Here is a 5,848-nt window from a genome sequence, read left to right on the forward strand (position 1 = left end):
CATACTTTGTACTCCCCCATGATAGGGTGAAGCCGGTGCATGAGTCACAAACGATTGGAGCCCACCACGGTGGAAGGCCTACGAAGAGATGTTCAAAACATCTCTCGCTTATCAACTTAATATTTGTTTGTCGAGGGAGTAGTTTTGGGCTACATCAAAATCATTTTAATCATATTAAAAGAACTTGGCCCTATCACAACTATTGGTCCAAGTTAATATGAATTAGTAGCATATAATACTCCCACTGTTTCGTTGAAACAAGCGAGACTATATGGAACTACTAACGAATGCATTGCATCCTCATATGGACTATATAGTCATATTAGGTTTTAGGATGATTATGAACCGATTGATTTGATCCAACACGAGCCTTGTGTTGGACCTTGGGTTTAAGGTAGATAGTTGTTGATTTTAGTTACGCGTTTAATCTAATTAAACCGTTATTTCCTATTGGGCGTTGGACCCAACTATTCCATTTTGCATACACATAAACAAAAGGAATACATGAAATAATAATAAGGGCTTATGCCCTTTTACAACACAAATCAAATGATGGACTTATGTCCATTTACAACAACTTGAATTAATCAAATTACATTCAAATCTACACTACTAAAAACCCAAACATTCATAATGTATATCGGCCAATCACATAGCTCAATTATTGTGGCCTTTGGTTCATAATCACCCTTTTCTTAATCAATCATATTAACTAAGAAAACAACTTTAAACAATTGGTTTTTGGATCCATAGAATTGATTTAAATGGAACTAAATGAAATGAAAATCCAATTCTCATTAAAGAGACAAAACAATTTTGTTCTCATTTTATTTGGGCCAAAAGGAAACTATGACCACAACAATTGGGCCATAATGCAAATACAAAAACTTTTGGGGTCACTTTGAAAAAACACAAAAGTCCACAACTTCATGTAATTTCAACTAGAACCCAAAATTTCATTAATGTAAAAACATCATTAAAGGATCAAAACAATTTGTCCTTTAGAGTTTTTAAGCCTAAACGTAAAAACGTAAACTTTTGGGCCAAAATGCAAAAACACAAAATTTTCACAACTTTATGTAATTGCACAAAAGGCCCCAAAAGTACCCCACTTGTTGGGGTGGCCGGCCAAGGAGGTGTGTGAACAAGTGTGAAAGGGTTTTAGTGCATGCATGTGCAATATGCAAGTTGATTTTGGTGGGTGAGGTGAAATTGATGGTTTGTAAGAAAATGTTTTGTAAAACATTTATGAGTTTTGACAAACATTAAATCCTTTTAATCAATTCTCACCAATATCCATCGCCCATCAAAATTAAACCAAAACTTTATGAAAAACATAAAACTTATGAATCAAAACTTCAAACCCTTTTTGTTCTTGGCAAGAACTTCAAGAACATTTGAAGAACACCATGAAGACTCATAATAGCCCCATGGATGTTTTCATTCACCAAAACTCAATTTTTCACCTCTCAAAAGAGGGCTAATATCCTAGGGTACTTAGGGGTTCCAAAAGTCACCTTAAAACCATTTTAACAAGACAAACATGAACCCAAAAGATCACCCTTTGGATTTGGCCGAATTTCCCAAAACACATGGCACCAAATTTTAGTTCCAATATTCATGCTTAAATGAAATACATCTACAACATTTGAGATGCTAAATTTTCTAGCAAAATTTATATATTCAAAAGCAAGAACAAAGCTTGTAACATTTACAACATTTAAATCACAAATCATGAACATCACAAAACCCAAAAGGATTCACCATACACTAGGCCTAGGCTCTGATACCACTTGAAGGAAAAATTTTGTCCTAGCTAAGAACAAGTATGAACATTTGAATACTCATGCAAGCTATTAACACTTTAAAGTAGGCATGCATTAAAAAACAATTCATAAAACCCATGACTTTCAAAGCCTAGTATATGGTGAACCAAAATAAACTCTTTAACAACATTAAAGAGAAGTAAAGATTAAGTGATTCTTTACCCTTGAAGCTCATCCTTGATTACACAAGGGATTCACCCAAGTGGAGGGCCTTCAAGTCACCTCCAAGCTCTTTGAATCCTCCTTGTGTTTTCCTCCCTTTAGTGCTCCTTTGATGATTTGAGGAAAAAGGATTTGTTCTCCAAAAACATCAAAAGCTTGATGTCTCTAAGTCTCTTCACCAAAGATGTATATTGTGAAGATGATATGGATGACTTAGAGAGATTTTAGATGCTAGTAAAAATCCTCTAAGTGGCCGGCCTCTATGTAGAAAATGAGAGAAAATGTTTCACCCAATTTCTATTAGAAAACCCTAATGAGAAACAAAGCTATAAAGATGACTTTATACTTCATCTCTTAGGTTAGTGGCAAACTTGCAATTAAGCAAAAATTCCCACTACCCTTGATATGGCCGGCCTCCTTTTGTTATTGGGCTAAATACCCATATTTGTTTTAGTTGTCATACAACTTAAACATAATGGGCCTAGTGGACCAAAACAATTTTGGACCCCGAAGCCCAAACTAACTTAAAAGCCCAATATGAACCTTTCGTATAATTAATTAACTAATTAATTAACTTTGACCATTCTTCAATTAAACCATTTAATTGCTTATCCATTTCATATAATTTCTTCACTAACATCCTTATGTGGTGTGCGATCCATTAGGTTCCATTTAGCGAGGCAGTGGGCGATGTTACTCTTAACGATCGATTGTGAATTGAAACCACATTTCAATTCTCCCTTAAGATTAGTGTTTGCTAATCTTCAGGGCTTCCACAAACCATGAGTGACACCTAGCAGCATATCATGGTTACCCAAGCTAAGTAGAATTGGTTGGAGAACCTATCCCGTTACAACTACAATGCAATACGGTCCTTCTCTAATACAATGCTCTTAATCACATTGTTTAAGTGATAGTTTGTTTCATGTCTACTATCCAATGTGATACTTTCCTATATGATTCCTTTGAATATGATTTGGAACAAACTTCCTAAGTCATATTCATATGCTTTGGCCAAAGACTTTAGAATCATATCTTAGAGTATTCTCCTTCCACCATGGAAGGTTAGAGATCCCTTGTTGTGCATTCATATGCCTACATGACTAGATAGCTTGACCCCAACAATGCCGTGGACAATCTGAAGGAATGTCGTTGACATGATCAAAGATCAAGGACCTAACCATTAGACATCTATGATGCCTCAGGTCAAAGGACTACTTTGCATATTGCAACTTTAGAGTTCATACATGACATGTATGTTCGAACTCTCTTTTGATCGTCGTTCAGTGTACTCGATTACCTTTTTCGAGCACCTATGTGTTTGTCTTAGTGTCCAACACCAAATGACTTGAGACTAGTTCATACTCACGTTTGAGTCAACATAACACATACTAACCTTAGCGGATTGTCAATGCCCAATTGGCAATCCTATGGCTAGGAACGTTTTAGGAATGAACATAAGAGAATGATCTCGATAATCTAACTCACTTAGATCACTTGTCTCTTAGATCAACTACATTCCTTGGATTCCCTTATTGCTTAAACACATGATACAATAAATAGTGATTAACAATAAGCTTTGCCCTTCATTAAACATATAAAAGTTTAATACAATAAGTATTCCAAAAGCTATTACATCAAATGAGTGGCTTTGTGGGCATACTTCCAACAGCTACAACAAGGTGGTGAAAACAAAGGTCCTTGGCGTTTCAAGCTTGGAAGATTGGAGCGTTTTAGGTGTACTTCATTCTTGCTTTTAATGTCTACTTTGTTATTTTCTGATTTTGTTGCAACTATGAGTGGCTAAACCCCTATTTAGTTAGGGGGAATTTCAAAACCACGACTATATTTGCAATATGAATTGATTACGTTCAGTTGTGATTTCATAAATTGTGAATGCAATTTACTTAACTGTTTAATTCAAAACTTATTCTTGTATATTAATTGAGGGTCGACACTTAGTTGGCATGCATGAATTTGATGCTAGAATATAAGGGAGTTTCACCTAATCGTTATGAACTTATATTCACAAGTAGTGAAGGTTGCTAGTCACAATCGCGTTAAGTAAATTCTTGGCATAAGTTTCATGCAATTCATAGTTACAAGTGCCTCGTCAATGCTTATGATTTTCATAGAACTTAATGATCTTTGCTCGTATCTCTATTATGCAATTCATGTAGAGAACTTGTGAGGAATAATTGGGGTTGTCGCATGTAATCATCAAATTCAATGAAAATAGGAAAATCTGAGGGTTAATTAGTGCAATTCATGGTTAATCTGGGGCATTGAGATTTATGGTTTATTGAAAGAACAACCGAACATCAATTTGTATGCAAGTGTGTCATGTGTGGAGAAGAACCTCCTAGCTAGCATTCCATCCATTCAATTTACTCAAATTCGTGCAGATTTCATTAGTTCTTTAATTTACTTGTTTTGTTTTCAAATTCATCAAAATCAAAATCCCATTTACCTTGTTGAGTCATATTAGTTAGAAACTGATTTAGTTTGTGCTTTTAAGTATTTCAAACCAAGTTGAAACCAAAATTCGTCCAAAAGTGTGTTTAGAGTCCAAATCTGCCCAGTTTGTGGTTTTAGGCAGATTTGAGTGTTTTTAGCTTGTTTTGAGTTCTTTGAGTTTGTTTTGAATTCTTTGAGTCTAGTTTAGTGTTTTTAACTTTTTTTATATATTTTTAAGTCAGTTTAGAGGTTATTAGCAAGCCCTTCTAATCCCCGGTTTAGAACGATCCCTACTTGCATTTATACTACAATTTGACAACAAGAGGGTTTAATTTGTGTGTTAAGAAAATTTTCGCATCAAATTTTTGTCACCGTTGCCGGGGATTAGCAATTTTGCTAATCCCTTGTTATTTCTTTTTGTTTATTTTCATGTGTTTTTGTTCCTAGTTGATGACTTTACTTGTTTTCTTGTTTTAGGTGGTTTATGACTCGAAGTTCTCAACCTATTCATAAGCACATCCGTGACTTTGACGATGATTTTGAACGAGCTTTGAGATGAGCAAGGAATCAATAAGAACCCCAACCATCTCAACCTACACCAGATCTTGGAGAAGACAAAGTAGAAGAGCAAGAGGAGCCCACGGCACAGGTTGTAGAGGAAGATCCCAACATGGCAGCAGACAATCGAACAATCAAGGAGCTTTCCGCTTCAGGATTGGACAATGCCGCTCCCCTATACATCCAATACCCCATGGCTGCCCTAGGGAAGATGGATGAGTTTGAATTGAAATCAAGTTTGTTGCATCACATTCCTAAGTTCCACGGGATGTCCATGGAAGATCCTAATAAACACTTGAAGGAGTTTGAGGTTGTTTGCTCGAGCATGACCCCAGTGAACGTTGATGGGAGCATTCTAAAAATGAAGGCTTTTCCCTTTTCTCTCTTAGAAAAGGCTAAAGATTTGTTGTATGAGCTAGCCTCCGGAATTGTCACATCATGGGAGTGTATGAAACGGGCATTTTTGGAGAAGTTTTTCCCAACCTCTCGAGTCATTTTACTACGCAAAAGGATTAGTGGCATTCAGCAAAACCAAGGTGAATCATTTCCCACTTACTATGAGCGTTTTAAAACCCTTGTTGCTTCATGTCCACAACACCAGATGAAAGAAGAGCTTCTTCTTCAATATTTCTACGAATGGCTTCTACCAATTGAACGCCAAATGCTAGACGCCTCAGCGGGAGGAGCTTTGGTGGATAAAACACCCATGGCTGCCAAGACTTTAATTGTGTTGGAAATATGCCCTGAAAGTCAATCTTTGGAAGAAACCTTTCAGGACAATTGAATCGATGTATGGATGACTCTTATACATCAAATGGCAAAGATACTAATTAGGACTATCTCAA

Source organism: Malus domestica, chromosome 08 (assembly GCF_042453785.1).
Source record: "Malus domestica chromosome 08, GDT2T_hap1".
NCBI classification, from domain to species: Eukaryota; Viridiplantae; Streptophyta; class Magnoliopsida; order Rosales; family Rosaceae; genus Malus; species Malus domestica.